Source organism: Helicoverpa zea, chromosome 5 (genome assembly GCF_022581195.2).
Source record: "Helicoverpa zea isolate HzStark_Cry1AcR chromosome 5, ilHelZeax1.1, whole genome shotgun sequence".
In the NCBI taxonomy this organism is placed as follows: Eukaryota; Metazoa; Arthropoda; class Insecta; order Lepidoptera; family Noctuidae; genus Helicoverpa; species Helicoverpa zea.
This window is the reverse complement of record NC_061456.1, coordinates 6677637-6697901: the sequence shown is the minus strand read 5'-3', so window position 1 is coordinate 6697901 and position 20265 is coordinate 6677637. Positions and strand designations below refer to the sequence as shown.

The 20265-nt window shown below is 34.8% G+C and overlaps 1 protein-coding gene across 1 annotated transcript in view; it reads left to right on the top strand.

Annotated features, from left to right (window-relative positions):
- The first annotated feature begins 2432 nt into the window (after positions 1-2432).
- The window catches only part of LOC124630601 (transmembrane protease serine 12), a 43057-nt gene continuing 25224 nt past the window's right edge, over positions 2433-20265 (top strand). The window contains exon 1 of the mRNA XM_047164565.1: positions 2433-2576. The gene's annotated coding sequence lies outside the window, so the exon portion shown is untranslated. The remainder of the gene's footprint in view (positions 2577-20265) is intronic.

The following is a 20265-nucleotide window of genomic DNA, read 5'->3' as shown; positions in this document are numbered from 1 at the left end:
ATTACTGAGAGACAGCAGTTAAGTAATAAAAGAGTTTTATCTTCTTTCAACTTCAACACAGTACTTATTGTGTCTGTGGCGGACACAGTAAAGCCACAATTAATTCAAATGCCCGTGTCGAGACTAACCGCGATTAAATTCACCATAAAATGGAATCAAAGCGCTTTTGATTAGGGTAAATAGATACCTGTTTGTGTGGCCAGTATTACGTGTATCGATCATTGGTTTAATTTTGAAATTGGAGTTAATTGGGTATTGTGCTGTAACCGTAGCGGTGGTTACTCGTTATTACACCATTTTATGTTAAACGTTTGTTCTAAAGCTGCTGCTTGCGGAAAATCTACAGAATCGTGCTGATTATAATATTCATTATAGTATTATATTTTGGAGTAGTATACTAATGCCTGATGTATGCCCACATAATTTTAGTAAAAAAATTAAAAAAATGTTACGACGATGACAAAAGTTTCAGATAGCAACTACAGTTAATTAAAATTAGTTATTTCCTTATAAAATAATAAAAATCAATAATTAATTTTACTAGACAAAAGGTGTAACAAATCAAAACGCAAAGATATAATCGCGTCGCCTACATCTGGCAGAAGCTGTTTCAATATTTGATTACGCGGTCACCGCCCGGGCGTTATCACTTCCCCACTGAAGTAATCTGCTAAACCACTAGTTTGTTATGATATCTCTCGTTCAATTAATTAAATTCCTTGGACAAAGATTGGACGCTAAAACAACAGATAATCTTCCAAGAACTCGATTTTTTTCTGTTAATAATTAACAAAAATATACAACGGTATTTCTACAATTGGTTTGCAAAAAAATATCACAGTTTTTTTTGTCGAAAATAAAAGCTGTCTAAAACATCTCTTGATAATCTTTGCTTGTTATAGTTCGGCCATTCAGAGAATGCGTTCCTGACACGTCGCGATTGAACTGACGACGTAACTTTGCAATGGCGTTGCAGTTACGATAAAAATATTTTTGCTGGTTGTTTACCGTTTTAACAATTGAGGAGCATTAAAACAACATTATTATATCAATAATCAATGAATGTTATAATTTTGTGCCAAACTGAGTGTCAAATAACTTGGTAAACAATATTTTTCTAAATCTATACTGCGCTATTACAAGGTTATGTCAGCGGTTTATATTTTGTAGTGCTGTGCTAAAAATAACAGGCAAGTATCGTAATCTGTTCTTATACAGTTATAATATAAAATAATACGTTTTGATTTTCTTTTTAAGAATTGGAAAATAATGGACTATAAGACTTAATTATAACGTTTATGAAATATAAAAATAAAACTATGACCAAACCGCATTTTTATACTTAGATTAAAAATGGTAACCCCAAATGGCGTTATGGGCCGCCATTTTGTGATGCTAAAACAGTCGTCCGTTGTCGTTTCGTGCGCATAGACCACGTTTTTCAAGTGTTTTCGATCTGTTTTTATTTGATTACCCGGCTTTTGTTAGACCGAGATATCAGGATTGATTCTGTTATTGATAATAATATAATTATACATGTAGGCGAAGATGATGATGAAGACACCACCTCCTCAAGCAAATCGGAGTCTGATTAATATTCTGTTCGCACATTCAATTCAATGTACTTGTAACAAAGAATAAATAAAACAATTTTATTATATGAATATTACCTTTTTTTGGTTTCCACTTAAATAACTAAAATATAAAACAAATGATTCCGCCAATTTAAAACGAAAATAATCTTAAAATAATGCGGCGGTTCATTTTGAAGGAACGGTAACGAACTCAGTGTTATGTTGTGCCCATCACTAGTCGTGACTAACTGATAGGTGTCAGGAACGCATTCTCTGAACGGCCGAAGTATAATTGCTTATAAATAGTTCGAAGAAACATTATCTCGATTGATACGTCTGCTAAACTTAATGGAAATCCGATTATGCCAAGAGTGTAGACGCTAGTTGCTATTTTCAGCACATTAGACAAACTACACCGAAGAAATAAGAAAAGAATCCATTAATTTACGCTGTTAGTACCTACTTTATCTTTCGTAACTAGGCGTCTATGTAACTAATAGTAGGTACGTGCAAACAAACCTACTTTTTTTGCTAGGCTTATCTTAACAAGGGACTACCACTTCTAGGAAAATTTATTGTGAAATTGAAATTTTTGACTGTCTTTTAAGTAGTTTTGTTCATTTATTATTAAAATAGAAATGCTCAATCCTAAAACTTCTATAAACGTATTAAAGCATTCATAAAAAACTTCTAAATTAACAAAAGACTCAATTAAATTTCTAGATCATGACAATACATAATCAAATTATCGATATGTGCCGTACGTAATTGAATGAAGCAAAAGCGTAACATTGAACTCTTGGAAACAACAATGTTAACAGATCTGCTATGTTAAATGGGCTATAGTTTAGTTATACGGCGGTAGACGTCGGGCGGCGCGCGCGCAGCACCAGTGCGCCTCGAGTCGCGGTCGGCGCTGCGATCTTCGTTATCTGTGCCGTGTACTACGTTATCACTAAGCATCTATGTTGTGCCTATCTTATAAACAGCCGAGCGTTTGAGGTAAGATGTACTTTATACTATTTGGTTAAAACCTCTTTAATTATTTTTTCTAGCCAGTTAATTCTGGTTAGAAACGTATGTTCATGTTTAAAGCTTTAACCGGCTTCTTCAAATAACAGAACTATCAAGTTATTTAGGTTTAATTTGTTGCTCGGAATTCATTAATGTATAAAGAATCAATTAGAAACTAAAGTTAATTTGTTTTCAGTTGGTTTCTTGAATATTTTATGACTTCGTTTAACCAACAAACTTTATTATTCAGAAGACCCATAGGTAACACTTACAAATCCAGTTTCTTAGCCATAATAATATTATTGAGTCCAATATTATTAAGAGAACATGATATATCTGTTGAATATTTTTTTAAATATTGAATAACGATGATACATTTCAGTGTCAATATTGAATCTGGTGGTGATATTACAAAATAAATAAACAGACGTCAGACACCCGTTTATGAAAATTTTGTGTTGTTTTTTTTTTTGTAATTTAAATTATGTCGTATTAATACATCGTTCTATGAGAATGTATAGTAAAACCTAAGGGAAAATTAAATAAACAAATAACAATTTCAAAGGAAGAGTTCATGTCAATACAGAGATTTTTGGAATTCCTTGCTAATGAAACACGTCACAATTCATTCGGCCATAAGTCGTAAATAAGGAAAGCCTACCGTCCGTTTGCTTCTAGATTTAGTTAGAAAGGTTATATTCTCAAAATACATTTTTTAAAACTTAATTGTGTAGATGTTTTTTGCTGGGAAACGTGTCATGTTAGCAAGACTGACAGAATTTCAAAATATATGACTCCTTACAATAATGTATCATAATATAATCATATCATCATATCATAATGTATAACAGTTTAATGCAACAGCTATCGTCATAAAAGAAGAATTACTTCGAATAGAGAATTCTCTAGATAACTTGTATTTTTTAAAGTCCTTCCTTCTAGCGGATACTTAAATAAAATAACCAGAGACATTGCATGATATTAACATGTACCTCTATAATTCAAATGATACATGTGCACAAGGTTATAGAAAATAGGTTTGATGATTTCGAGGGTCGGTCAGCGCTATTATCTCTGTTTAACTAGAACACATTCTTATTAGAAACCGATAATGTAATGTGCTACATAAGATGATCCATATTAATTGTTATTTTTCCAGATAACATGCTAGCTGACTCTTGATATATTAATCTGCAGAAATAATATGATAATAGTGTCTGGCTTTTTGTTTTTTGATGAAGTGTTATGAACCATAATGTTGAGATATTATTTTATTTCTTTGTAACATTCGGTCTTACTTGTATTTACGTGTTATGTTCTGAGGGCAAAAAATCGTAAAAGTCATCATAAATAAATAAATGGAGTATATTCAGTTTCCAGTTTACGCCTTGTCTATTTATAATTCCTTTCTGAAGACCGAATGCGAAATCGATCGTTCCAAAAATGGTCTCAAGTTATCTCAGTATTTGCGGAACCCCTGTCAATCAATCTCAAAGTTCCTAAAATATGAAATAAATCACTGGAATATTATGGGTACGTTAACTTCAATATTGGTTTGAATACCCATATCTATGTTATTTTAATGACGACTCAATAAGTGCGTCATTGTCCGACAGCAAATTTTGGAAATATTTGACCGCAATAAAGGTCGAAAGTAACTAAAATAAATTAATTCTAAGTAGAGGATTAATAATAATTTTCAACAGCTGTTAAGCTGTGTAAAACTAGAGATATAAGGGTGCGTCCACATCTGGCGAATGCGCCGCGAATGCGCAGCACGCGAGCCGATCGCGAGCTGTCCGCGAGCTGCGCGCGTGCAGTCACTGCAATAGTTCGGTGCGCCTCTTTAGCGCAACTCACGCAAGGCTCGTATAGAGCGCGCGAGCGGCGCGCGATCTGCGCGCAATCAGTTCTCGCCCTTACAGTTCCGTATATTGGCTCAGTACTATCGAAGATGGCAGACGTCGCGCGCCGCCTGCGCGCCGCTCGCGTGCGGCGCTTAGGTCGCGCGCGAGCTGCGCGCGGGCGGCGCAGAAGCGGCGCACGAACAAAAATGCACGCGCGCAGCTCGCAGACAGCTCGCGATCGGCTCGCGTGCTGCGCATTCGCGGCGCATTCGCCAGATGTGGACGCACCCTTACAAAGGAGGAGTTAAAACTCAATTTCTATAATTGTATCTACTTAACCCACTTACCGATAAGGGTCAAACAAATTAAAACAATAAATTCGTCTAACAGACGGCAACATTTATTTAAATTTATTAATATCAATAAATAGAAGAACAAATATCAATAAAAACGATAATTTCGAAATTAGTTATTTAACTCGTTTAAAGGCCAAAAACTGAAACTATTTCAAACATGCCAATATTTAAATAGGTTATCTATTTTTAGATACATTTTAGTGTTCTGTAGATTTGTTTAATTTAAGATAATTCCTTCCGTCAAGCTATCAGTTTCAATGAAAATGACGTAAGATCAAGTCTTGCGAATCTAATTGGTCAATGGATTGCCTGTGTAAATAAACAGTGATGTGCAATTAAAATTTGTTTAAATGCTATCAGTTCTCTTACCATTATTTACGTCATAATTCTTTGCTGCCAACAGCTTTGTTTGCTAAAGAAAAATTGTATATGCTTTACTGAACTGTCAAAACACAAGTTGATTGCACTTAAATCAAAAATTAACAGATTTTGAGAAACATTTTTTTTTGTAGCTGCAAATTGTTCTACATAACACAAATATTTAAAATCGAGTGCATGTGCCGATTTCGTAACAGTAGTTTTAGATATTTTATGAGACAATGTGTTACTCATTGGATATAAATAGATTATCATATTTTCAGCTAACCTTAAACTTGGTTCTATTTGCATGCTGCGATGTTACGTAAATATTTGGGCAACTGAAAAAATAACTTTTGTGCAAATAAGCAGTTGGTGGTTTTACTCATTGAATTATGGGTATGATAAATATTGGAGAGCTCAACTACTTAAGCCTCACCTAGTCTAGCCTTCAATTCTTTTTAACATAAATATTTAAAAATATATTTATTAATTTATTTAAAAATATTCACAAGGAAAAGTAATAAAAGCTATAAACATTGCGACGTAAATAAAATCTTACAATAAAAGACGAAATAAAGCTGTGACGCTGTAAACTGTATGTGACACTGATAGGTAGAAAAAGTTCACAAAGTTCCGTGGCCCCAAGCTTCCTTCCACAGTTGCTTTTGCAATTACTTAAAGCAAGCTTTCAGACGTTCAAAAACTTTCAGACAAGTCCAAAAAGTTATAATGCATTTCTCGAGGATCACAAATGAAGGTATGCTTTTGAATTGTGTGATAAATTGTGTTATTTTCGCTAGGGTACTCAATTGAATTTTGTATTTTTTACATTACTGTATTTGGTAAATTCTGCAGGGATAATCTAAGTAAAAAATCTTAAAGCGTAAGTAATGACTAAGAAAGACCTAATTCTTTAACTTCGGTAGGTATTTAAATTTCTATTACTCACGTAAAGCTGGATGTTTGGCATTTTATTTTAAATCTACTAAATTAAGCGTTTGAATTTTCATATGAGGATGTAGCTATATCTACTTCCATGTTTATGAAGAATTCTCGATCCTGACAACAGAAGTAGTTATAAAAATAGCAACAGTATTAATAATTAATAACAAGAACAGCCTTTTCCAATAAATCTGTTTCCAATTATTCAGCAGTTTGGTAACCGCAATATTTCCCAGAACGAAGCTTATGAATTACATGGTTCATATTTTCAAGCATATTTTCACATAAAAATATTATGGAAACACAGGTTTATTATTCGCAATCCAACAAAAAGATTTAGCATAGCACCGGATATAAAGGTTTTCTTTTATCTAGGAGCGCTGTGATTTTATTTTAGTTCTTAGACAAGACGAGGGATTCGCTCGTTTGTGAAGATTGCGGTATACTGGTTTCTTTAAGAATGGTTTCCATTCAACGTAAGGAGTTCTCATCGAATCCTTTCTGTACGCTGGCCGAGCCGGCTTGCTTATGAGCTCTTCACGTTATTCAACTTTTCTAGTTACGTTAGTTACAAGGGTTAGGGCTTTGGGCTTATATTGATTGCTAACCCAATATTGAAAGAGATTGTCTTGGAAAATAAGCCTTCTACATATTTTCCAGCCTTGAATTGTTCTCCGAACTCAATTGCGCAATGAAATCCTAAACACTATAAACTTTTTTCATAACAGTTCCAAATGAATTTTGATGTTATACAAATACTAAAACATTACGTAATTACAAAGCTAAACAAACATGGCTGTTACAATACAGTTTGGTTTTGGTAGACGAGCTGGCAGCACGTGTATGTGGACTTGTAGGTATAGTTCGGCTCAATGTGGCGCAAATTCAAGACCACGTCGACAGCTGTCGAAACTAGGTATTACGTCAAACTTACTACCAACAGATATGGGCTGGAAACGCTGCGGGAAATTGACACATGAACATGCGCTTACTTGCGGTTGGAAATTAATTTGGAGCAAGTTTAGTGTTTTAGCGGGCCTCGTGCCACTGAATGCATCCGAAACAATTGTGGTTGAACTCCCCGTGTATACTACCGCAGTGTTTTCCACTAAAATAATGAAAACATCGTTTATTTAATATTCGTTTTCTAACAACTTAAATAATCTATACATATAATAAATCTGTAAAAAAACTGTGTCTGTACATTGAATATATTAAAAAAATAATAATTGGGTGCGGTTTAGAAACAGTAATGGAGCACAAATCCAAAAAAAAAATTCTGTCTGTATGTCTGTATGTCTGTATGTCTGTTTGTTTGTACACGCTAATCTTCTGAACTACTGAACGGATTTCAATGATTTTTTCTTTGTTGTATCAGTATTAAGCCTGGTCAACATATAGGCTATAATTTATCTTCGAAACTTGAAGACCTGATGCAGAACTCCAACAGACCAATAAAACTATAAGAGATACAAATATGGTGCCGTGGCAAAAATTGTTTCATTTGATGAGCATTTTCAGCTGAGATAATAAATTTTAAGATCTGGAACACCTGATGTGGAACCCCAAGAGCCCAGCTTCTCTGTACCATATACAGGTATGACGTTTTAGCAAAAGTTGTTCAATTTGATAAGCACTTTCTATTGACTTATACAAATTGAAGATCTAAAACATCTGATGTGGAACTCCAGGGGCCCAGCTAGACTATAGCATATAGAGGTATGACGTTTTAGCAAAAGTTGTTCAATCTGATAAGCACTCTCTGTTGACTTATAAAAATTGAAGATGTAAAACACCTGATGTGGAACTCCAGGAGCCCTGCTAGACTATATGAAGCATATGAAGATATGACGTTTTAGCAAAAGTGGTTCAATCTGATAAGCACTCTCTATTGACGCATTTTTCTTTTCTCTCTCACACAAACAAATAATAACGAAGATACAACAACGCTTGAATTTTGTGTTAAGTCACTGCTTAGTACAAATTTTACATACCTAGACGTGGCGTCACGAGCCCCCGCTCTCTAACTTTGTTGCGTTATATCTCATTATTATTTTGTATGTCTCTTCCAGACCTCGGGACTACAGAGTTCCGAATTTTTGGGAGGCAAACGTGGGGCCGAAGCCAACACGCTGAAGTCCTTTTGAGACAACTTTAATGAAATGGTGACACAAAACCGACGATTATTCCTTTATACACTATAGAAATGAACCCAAGGACAATCCCCGGTGGACGTCGTTAAAAAAAAAGACAATCCCCGGTTCTGTGCTAAACTATTGCTAACTATGGAGGAAAACTACTTGGGCTATTGTGATGGGATGTTAGTGGATGACAATGTATTAGGTACATGTAAAAACGGCAGGTGGAGACTCGCCACCTCACTTACTGGGCCCCCGGGAACCAGTCACTGAATAGCAACAAGAGGGCAACAGGGACATGAGCGGCTGAAGGGTGAGGATAACTCGGCGGACTTTAAACGCAGATTATGCGCTCCCTGTGCTTACCATGAGGCACCTACCCTGCGAGCAAGGCTACTAATCCTGCTCTAGCGACGGCTCCACTCTGGACGGCCAAGCCAAGCCAGAGGCGTGAGACCTACCCCCGTCATGGTTCACTCCGACCGGCCGGATATGGGGGACAGTATACACTCCCTGGAGAACTCAGTTTATATAGCCCCGCGGGGTCGCTACTCCCCGTCATCAGCCTCAGATGTCCTGCGGTGCCTATATCTCATTATTATTGTCGTTATTATCTCAAGAGCCTTTGTCCCAATTATGTTAGGGTCGACTTCCAGTCAAGATGCAACTGAGTACCAGTGTTTTACAAGGAGCGACTGCCTATCTGACCTCCACAACCCGGTTACCCGCTCAACCCAACACCCCTTGGTAAGACTTACTGGCTTCTGACTACCCATAACGACTGCCAAGAATGGAATGTTCAATGACAGTCGGAACCTACAGTTTAACATCCCCTCCAAATAACGGTCATTGGTATCCAAAATATACGTAGAAAGTACATACTTAGAAAAGTTGCATTGGCAGGCACTTGCCAGCCCTGGAATCAAAGACACACGCTCATACTTAAGAGATTGGTTCTCTACCCACTAAACCACCACGAATTCCACTATTTAATGTTTTTATACGTAATATTTTTGCCACACACAACTTAAATGCGGACTAATTAGAATCACTACTTTTATCCCTATGTTCACGTCTATTGCGACTATTCAGATCTTTGATTTTGCTGACCCCGTAGTCGCTGGCATAAGGGACAGGATCCGCGTACGAAGTCGCGGGCAGAAGCTAGTACTTAATATATTTCATCCAAGTAATCTGGAAAATATTTCTGCATTAAAATATCTCTGCTAAAATGAGAGCATTTTAATTAGTGGCTGCATATAATGTTTCCTCTTCAATTTCTAAATTATGAATAGTAAATTTGGCGCGGCTGCCAAAAAGGCATGGCTCCAAGCATCGTTTGACGCCGACTGAATGTGTAGTGGTTACATAATATAATTCCCTGTAACTTGAATCTCGCTCGGCTTATTATACTAACTTTAAGTAATTCCTAAAGCTAATTTTAAAAGCTTTTAAACTAAATCCTGTGCTACTGGTAATTATGTTAAAACTTTTTTTAATTAGGTAATGGTAGTGCATTTATTTATCTTTCAACATATCATTTATATTTTTAAATATTAGATTATAAAAAAATGAGTAGGTAATATTTATTAGTGTACCAAAAAGTAGATACAAGTAGGTATTGTCTCATCTAAAAAACTTGTTAATAAAAACACATTCTAGATACCTACTCCACGTGTAACTAAAATTAACAGACCTCATATAATACGAGTAAATGGTCAAATTACCTTCGTTTGGGTGGTACCAATATCAAAATCAATGATACTAAATTTGCTGTAATTGCACCAATTATGGACTCGTATCCAAAAATAAAAATGTCTAATAGAAATATGTTTATTATCATTTAGGTATCTTTGTTAGACGCCGAGCTTTATAGGAGCTTTTAACATCTCTACTAAATTAACTAGAAAATTATGACTGGCGTACGATAGGCAATCATTTTATGGAGCATAAATTCATTTTAGCTTGTTATAGGTAGTACAGTTGTAGGAACAATTAATTTATGAGTTATGTATGCAAGAGGGTGACGGTATTGTTCGGTTTCAAGGTCTTCGGGTCTAATTTCGAAGATGACTTGTAATCAATGATGCAATATCGTATTCTGTAAATTATTCAGGCACATGACGTATACGCGTATACGCTCGAGATTTCACGCGCGACAAATTCCGAGCGACAAAAATTCTGGTACGCAGTTCCGTAGTTTGAACCGGCAGATAATGCGCGACAAAACCTGTGTGCGCTTCTTGTCTCGCAATTTTGAACAAAAAACTTAACGGAAAATCAGATGGTGTGAAAACGCTGCTAACACAAACATAACATTTTTCACAGTACCTCGTCGTCATTCAGATCGACTGAATTAAGGACGCTATAAGGCGACTGTGATGCAAATCAGAGTAAGCCCGGATACCACTGATGAATGTGATCACTTTATGTATCGCAACGGACACCGCTCGAGCGTCGGTGAATATTCACGGCGAACTAACACTCGTTTATCGTCCACGGGATTTACCGAGCTGTTTGATGCGAGACTATTGGTTACTGATCCGTCGGTAACCTCATAGAATAGGCTATCTACATAACTGATATGTTCTCTCATATGCAAAGAACCGTTGCATGATTTCATATTTGCCTAACAAATAGTTTGAAACATTGTCTTCATACTTTCACAGTCACTGAACTAGACTTTACAACCGACCTTAAAACTTCAAAGAAAACACATCGCGATTCCGTAATGTTCCTTTATGACTCACTTTACGATACAGAGTTGGAGCTTGAGCACATAACTGTTATGTAAGTATAGACTTTTATTCAATAAGCTATTTATAACTTAGTGACATGCGTCAAAGGTCGTCTGCGGAATGTCTGGCGAAAACATGCTGAGAAAAATATTGACTTATAAGATTTTCAGCCTTACTTTTAAACGTGAATTAAATAATAAATAATACTTAAGGGCTGTTTAAGAAAATTCTTACTTATAAACGTTGCTTAAGCATGTCTTACCTAACATTTAATCACTACTTAAGACTTTAAGTAGTGATTAGTTAAAATGTTGCTTAGAGGGTTAATCTATAGTATTATTGTTATAGTTACGGTACTCAGGCTTTAAATAGAACCTTTAACTCAATATTTCGTTAGTACTCATACATTGTAGGAACCTCTGAAGCTTCTACGTTCCTCAAGGATCAGCTTGGAAACAAATTACATTAAATAAATAAAACAAAAAACGTGAAAGAGTCAAACGCCTTAAGCAAGTGTTGTTAATTTTTATAGAAAGTATTGAATATAGCGTACAGGCTTTTCTCATAATAATTAGGTATATAATTTATTATGTCGTTCACCACGAACCAACAAAACAATCAATAAAGTAAATTACTCGTGGAACTGTTAAAGCTATTTGTTTTAATTGACGAAATTATATACTTATATAAATTAATCTCTCATTAGTCATTACTTTCAAATAATTAATGATTTCCGCGTTTCCTCAAGGATATAAATTTTCTTAAGTTTAAAAATAAATGTAGGTAAACAAGGGATCGATAAGTGTTTATTTAACTCGACAATGTTACTGTTACTTTCCCGTTGTTTTTAGTATTGTAGCCCGGGGCTGTTTGTCGCTCAACTTTGTCAAACAGCTAACAAGATTTGATGTATTAACTGATTATCTTGGTGCGATCTGCTTAGTCTCCAGAGGCAGCGAGGCGAGGCGTGTGCTATGATCCATGACCAGTAGCTTGTAGGTTTGTGGGGTACACGCATAGCATAACAACATATATTACTGTTCGACAAGTGCCTCTGATTTATTGTTATAGCTTAGCATTGGCTTGTACGCCGCGCCCGATGCATTGTCACAAAAATATACATACTTTAGATTTATAAACCTAGCTGTCGGAGTCAGATATATACTTTTTAACGAATGGGTCTTGGCGTGTTATTTCCTACTTAAAAACTGAAATGAAAATTTTAAATGAGTGGTAATACCTACTGCAGCTTTAGCGCATTTCTAGTCAGCCACACTATCTTCCTAACAGGCTAATATATTCCACACAACATGAGCTATTCCTATGCTTTATGACTTTCCTCAGCTTTATGAATATACCAGAGGAGAAGATTAAGTTGCAAATATTTCAGAATAAAAGTAAAACTCTGTTGAGTGCCTTCTGCGTCAATTTAGAAACCCGTAAAGTACTTTAATATTGGACTATGAAAATTTTTCTACGGGTAAGAATATTCGGATAAGTTCCACATGTAGGTAATGCACCTAAGTTCCACAAGCGGAAAAATAATACATGAAAATAAAATCGGACGTATCCTTAAACAAATAAATAAATGGCTCATGCTCAGACAAATGATTCGATTTAGATATGTGATTTGGGGTTGCCGAGTATTTGAAATGTCTTTACGATATTCCCTACCATCAATGTATAGGTATTGGAAAGATATTTTCAGTACCTATACATGATTCAACGCGGAAAAATCTTTGATATATCTGGAGTGAAATACGGCAATACCCTTTGATGTTATTGTACTATTGATTTAATAATAGAGTTCTACGAGTAACATCTGTTTTATCCGATATTGTAGGAAGGTTGCTGAACTTATGTGCGCGTGAACTTTGATTGAACGAATTTGATACGATCAAGGTGACATATATTTATTTTTAAAATAAGTACTTCCCACGTGTTCCTCAAAACAGGACACCAAACACGTGAATCCTTACTTATACATTAAGAATAAACTCCCTTCTTGTCTATTTAATCGGATAAGAATAGAAGAAGAATTTGAATCCAAAAATAGTGGTGATGTTACTGATTTAATTGTCTTTGTATTATTTCGTGTTAATCCCATTTACTTCCTCTGACATTTATCGATAACGATAGGGCGGGCGGTTTGATTCGATGTGCGAGACTGGCAGCTTTTGATTAACTAATTTGAATATCGAATCGATTCAATTAAAATAATGAAAGCAAGCAACAAACAAGAAGCAAAACCAATAAATCAAGATGACGCCTAATAACCAGATTGTGTTTTAATTTATTTTATATATTTGGAATTTCTGTGACTAATTTAAATAATATAACGGGGATTTAATTAAGTAAATTATGCGTATTAGCGATTTCGCCACACTTGCCTCACGGCTGCAATTAGTTCCACAACACATAGGGCGATTGTTTGCGCGCAGCTGGATGCCGGGTAAATGAATGGTACTTAGATGAGGACGTAGATATTCGGTAGGTTTACATCACGGCCGCCACGCCTCGTCGTAAAACAGTGATATTATGACATTACTGAACACACGCCAGCCTTGTTTATGCCAAGCCTTGTGTCAATGGAGATAAAAAATCTCATTTTACACTTCTTTAGGAACTTAATCAACAGGAATGTGTGAGAGATTTCCCAAGGCTTTTGTTTAGAACCCACAGCAATAGTTAATAGAGCTTAATTTTACGGTATACAGGTTTACTATCTCAGCAAAACCGAGTAGAGTAGTAAACTACAGATACAGCAGGAGTTACGTAAAACTTAATATTTATTACTGAAACTTAGATAATATATTCTACCGAGTGTCCGCGACTTCGTGATAGATTAGATTTTCGGAGAAGTCCTAAACCGGACTGATTTAAATAATATTCTATTAGGTAGGCTCAATATTAATAATGTTATAATCCACTATGTTTCTAGAAAAATATTAGTAATTGCCTATTTCAAGGAAATCAAAATAAACAGTACTTGGAAATCTTTTAAACGTATCTTTGTCACTTTTTATAATTTACTTGTTATATTTTAAGAATAAATATTATTACCACGCTTAGCCTCTTTAATGCTCTGATACAGAAAAGTAATAAGCATTGTACGAGTACCCAATTATTTTTTATTTCTCTACTACTAAATAACAAACTATATAAAGTAAACGTCTCAAAAACAAATGACTACCTTCTTACATCAAATAAATAATAAAAATTGCAATTTAAAATAGTCCAATATTTTCTTGAAGCTTAACTATGATTGACAATCATTAGAATTTTTGAATAGTCATTTGTTCAAAATGAGTTAAGTACGTACACATAGTAGGATGACAGATAGCTTACTAAAGCTATCGCTGTGGGAACACAGTTTTTACGAGCTAGCGTTGAATGACGCTCGCACATCAATGACCCAACCGTGAACTCATAATGATCTGCAGCATGTTAAGTGGGAGGTTATTAAACCATCAATCATTGTGGTTGAATGACTCCAGTCAAAACCGAGCTCAGATTTTTAAAGTGAAATGAATCTCCTTTTTGTTATGGTCGTAAATCTATTTTTAAAATACCGTTAAGATTTGTATTGCTGTAGCAATGTTTCTCTGTTATCTTTGCCTGTTCTGGTTGCCGTTTGCGACTTCTGCTATATAAACTGTTTTATGTTTTATTTAAATCATCAGAATTGGATGTTTGAGAGCTCTTTATGGCAATAGGCAATACAATATACGAGTATCAATGACAGAATAGGCATGATGACAGTAATAAAAAATCATTAAAATAATATATTTATTAAATTAAACTTGAAGCCTGGAATATAAAACGCGCATTGTTTTCTTTATTAATAATGTGATTAATATGTATTTTTATAAAATAAAATTACGAAATAAGGCAATCCGCCATGATATCTTGAACACCAATCAGAGCTCGTGACGTCATCTCTCAAAACAACTCGCGCGAAAGCGCGCGAACGTCACATTTCGTTATTGTGAACTTCCACTGCGATCTTTGTTTTTAATTAATTAATTGTTTATAACACGAGTTATGGAGCCCGGATTTATCAAGGCAAACAGTGCTAATTTGCCTAGAATTGATATCATAATGCTGGGAGAGTTTTTGGCATCAAATAAAGATTTTTGTTCAGCTAAATTTAGAAATATTAAAACTTCCATGTAAGTATACTAGTTTAATTTAAAAAAACTTCCATGTAAGTGTATTAGTTTAATTAAAAAAACTTCTATGCTAGAATCTAGAGAACTATGTAATAACTTACATCAAAGTGATCTTCACAAAAATAAAGTTGTACCCTGGGCAATATTGCTTTTGAATCTCGCCTTGCAAGTTTAAGCCACTTGTTTCGTATTTTTTTATTGTGAGGAACGTACACAAATAACTTATCAGGAGTTGTTTTGGATGTGTTCTTACACTGGGGGACCCCACAACACCTATGCCCTTTCGAATTCATATTTAATAACACAAAAAACTTAATTATTGCACGAGCGTTGTTTACTTGCGTCTTGTAATTTCAGTCGTGACGTCACAAGACGACATGGCACTGACAAGCGTTTTCGCGCCGGATTCAAAGTGGACAGAGAAAAATGCAATTATTTGATAAAAAAAACTTCGCAGTTTCTTAAAATTAATAATTTTTCATATAAAATAGACGTATACCTACATAATACAAAGGAATTTAAAAATTTGTCATCATGCCTATTGTCAGAATCGTCCCGTCGAACTCTATGAATATAAAATTCGTCGAAGTCTTTGTCATACAAAAAGCAAAGAGTAAGTACATGATTCGATTCTATTCAAGCTTTCATGTTACATCGTATGGAGATAAATAAAAAGGATAGTATCCCCTTTTCCTAGAAAATAGGGCGTCTAGGCCATAGCTTATGATCAGTATCCATACAAACAAGTCTTTCTATTTCGATTTACACAAGATGATAATAATCAGCTGTCACCTTCAATATTTCGGTGCCTTTTACCCTCAGCTCATATTCGAAATATCACGTTCTCGGAACGAGATATAGATTTCCCTGAAAGTTTCGGGTCTCGAAGATATTTTTTGATATAAAGTTCTTTATTTGTATATTGGTACGTTTCGAGATCGTAAAATTGTCGCAACTTTACGACATGCCGAATTGGCGAAAAACTGTAGCAGCCTTAATAGTCCGTGAGCATACGATGCTGAGCCATCATCAAATCCCATATTACCTACTAAAGTGTAAATAATTCTTACACGTCATAACATTCATTGGAGCAAATGAATCTGAGTCGTTTTATTGCACACATTAAAATAAACAATGAACATTAAATCGGATAAGTTTTTATTGCACTGCTCTTTTAACTAGGTTTGATTGAACTGTTTGAAGCTAAAGTCATAATAATTATATCAATGTTTATCATATCAATATGTGAATATTCATGTCTATCATCATCGTGATTTGAACATAAATGAATTAGAATGTTTTTGTGCAGTAATGGTTGCTATGAAGCGCTAGGTATTCTATCGCAACAAATTGTGGTTCTCATTCTTCTTTAAATCCCCCTCCAAGTTTTTAATCCGATTTATATCCAAGCTTACGAACTAAATACAAAAAGATTAAGAAATTGCAATGTTACAAAAAAAATGCATGCAAATTACATGTTTAATATTTAATCTCCGTAATGTTTTGATGATGTTTCTTAATGAAGAACAAAACTAAAATTAATAAATGAAGAAGAAGTGCTTTACTTCCATAACTATGCAAACGAACAAGAATTAAAAAAAAAATGTTATTTTAATGAAAGGTGATCTCTAAGAAAATGAAAACTTCAGCTTTTCCGCCGGAAGTTTGTAAGTACTAAATGACTTGCAATACAAATTAGTTTCAAAATATATTGAAGTGCTTTTTCTGGATAATTTTATACGAACTTACCACCTTTTTTTTATTATTATTTTACATTGATGCAATACGATTTTCACTACGAAACCCGGTATGCATGATTCGTCTTTTCACATTCCAGAGGTAATCTTTCATGAATCTGGAAATAAACTGATCTTTTAATTGATTTCAACAGAATCAACTATACGCTACCTACTTCGAATTACTGCTGAATTTATAACATGAAAATTTTGGTTGTACTTTTTTTAATCATATGGGTTTATCCTGCAGTATATTGTAGATCACAGGGTGTATGTATACCACGGGTGGTTTTATTTCTATGGAACTATATCAGTTCTGAATGAAACTGAGGTATTATTAAAAATGTTCTTGACCTGTGACCATTTTCGTGTTTGCACCACTTACGTTTCTGAACACAGCAATTAAATGCAAGAATCTCAATATGGTCAACTGAGCGAATTGTTAGACGCGTTTAGACACCCCATTCTCACTTAGACACTAATTGCATTGTTCGTGAATTAGATCGACTCAGACGAACCTTATTTGAACTATCGCTGCAATAAATGCATTTTGGTCTTAAATTGTTCGAGTGTTAATTTGACTGCAGTCTATTGTTCTTTTATTTTGACAATCATGGCACAAAAAATAGGTTTATAATGTCTCTATTTGAGTTATGAATTTGGGCATTCTGCAATGTAATTCGTATCTTAATACTCGCTTTCATATACAATATTGTATATGTATATCTTTTGACATAGTACGTCTACAGATTTCTCGGAATTGATAATTATTTCTGACAGATTAATTATGATGTTGTGATTCGAGGTAGTTACTTTAATTAAGTGTTAACATGATTGTGATTAAAATCTGTAATCGGTTCTATGAATGAGGTACACTAGCATGTTTTTCATCGGATGAAGTATAGGAACTTAAAAACTTACTACTTCTATAAAAAAGAACAACTGTTATTCGTAACTTTATGCAGAAGGTGCATTTTGCAAACGACATAATTCCGTCTTATAGCTACTACAACTGTTCCCATTACAACTATGCAGGAAATGTTCACAGAATTTCTGTGAACTTTTAAGAGCACTTCACTATCATGAACAGCGTGTATAAAACCCCTCAGAATGTCTTGCATGCAGAGTCTCTTGAGGCTTCTACCGGTTTAAACATATCGTAAATCTTTCAAGTTAATTTTAATTAAAATGTTTGTTTTTATCATGTATGGAGAGGACTAAAATGCTTGTGAGGAAGAAATTTACGCCTTCTATGTTATGTTATACTTAGGTTTGTGAACACAGATGTATGAACCGTACTCTGATGGATCATCGCACATTCGGTAACGTTATGCATGACCTATCAAGGTAAAGGTTATACCAGACCTGTCAGGACAGACATTTCGGTGATTTATACTAAGTCAACATCACAATGGAGAGGCTGATTTCATGATTCATGGAAATACTATTATATTGGTCTAAGGCTAACAAGCTTGACTTGTAACTTTGAGGTCTTGGGTTCAGTTTGTAAATCGAATTTAGTTTGTAAATAGAAATATAGACATACACTAGATGGAGCCAATGTCTAATAAGCTTTACGATAAAAGTATGATTTATAACTTGTATAGCTTTAAAATTTATAAAATCCATCTGGGGAAGACTGTTAATCGTGAGCATGATTGCTGTTTTTCTGCCGATTTAGGTTTATTTAGTTCGATTTATTGAACAGTGGGTTTGATAAATTTACAAAGCTGAATTTCCGTCGTTGGCGGTAAGAGCCAAATACAATGTGTACTACGTACCTAATTCCAAAAGTGTAATTTAGTTAAGATATGGTTGCTCTGCCATAAGAAATAATTTGAAAAACGAGTATGATTCACTTTTAAGTATTTTGCTTATATGAGATGTGTGCATCGATATAAACAATATGAGTAGATACCAGCAATAGAACATCATGATATTATAAAATCTAGTCGGAATAATGCAGTGTTTTAAAAGAAAAGCTTTTCAGTGAATAAAATAACATTTTCAGCAAGCTTACGCTAGTTTACATTTACATGATGAAATAAAGAATTCTTTTACTCTACAAAGCTCTCGTAGATTTAAGGAATAATTTTAAAAGCACTTATTACCAATTTAGAAGGTTTTTCTGTTTTATTTTGTCCTTGTTAGCGGCACTGCAAGCGTCATTTGTTCGCTGTTTTATTTGCAACGCCACCCAATCAAGTTTTAAAAAGAAAATACAGCTCGCGTTGTGTTCATACCTACATAGATAGTCTATCAGTGTAGCGTTGTAAAAACAAGTTGAAAATACAACTGTCAGTTGAATGTTTAGTTGGCACAAAGCGAGGGTTTTAAACTCTCAATGCGTATTTACGAAGTTTGTTTTTCATTTGGATTCAAAACAGTCTTCCCCGTGAAGTTACACAACCAGTCTTTCTCTTGGGGTCAATTAATTTTAAATTGATTTGTTGACAGTGACTTGGCTTGGCTTTTCAATTCTTTGGAAAAGGAAGTAATTTATAATATTTCCAACGATTCTGTTTGTTTGGTGTTGAACATAGTCTATGGTATGCAAAGATAACGTTCAATTCATGCCTATTTTTAAGTTATTTAAAGGTGCCATTATGGTAGATATCAGTATAATCCGGTACATACATAAAATGTACCGTTACCATATTTTACCGTACATTACTTGACTGCACGAAGCAAAAAAGAGTTGACCCGTAACGGACATATATTGATGATCATTTGACGCGTTCCTTCTCGTTGCTTGTTAGGTAACCGGGATCCACTATAATCAAGACATACGACCGCCTGTTACTGAATGTAATTCAACGTAATACTTTAACGACCAAGCTAATTGGTGGTCCGTTTACCCAAACTAATTCGGTAAAAGTTCTTTAGGCGTTTATTACCTAGGTACAATTTTCACTAGGTAATTTTTTCTTGTCGTTCACTCATCATCACTCTTGACAGAGGGGCCGTGGTCATCACTTCATCATTTTTCATTATTAAACAATGTATTACGATAAGGTATTTCCCTCTGTTGATATTGTCCGTGAAATATATATTTGCAAATCAATGAAGTAGGGTCTTTTGTAAGATAAAACATTAGATGCACCGTTAGGGATTGTTCACACCAAACGTATTGTCCGCCGCTGACTGTGAGTATACTCACTGTCTGCCCCAGTGTGAACGTCGACTCAATCTGCAGTACGCGTACTCACCAAGCCGACAATAAGCTATAGCGTACGATGCGCTACATGTGTGAACAAAAGAATAGGCTCGTGTAGGTTCACACTAGATGCGTACGCTGAGCGGCTGACTATTCTACACATAAAAGAGCTCAGTATTTGAACCCCCCAATCTTCATACATAACAGATGCTATGTCTTCCCAAGCGCATC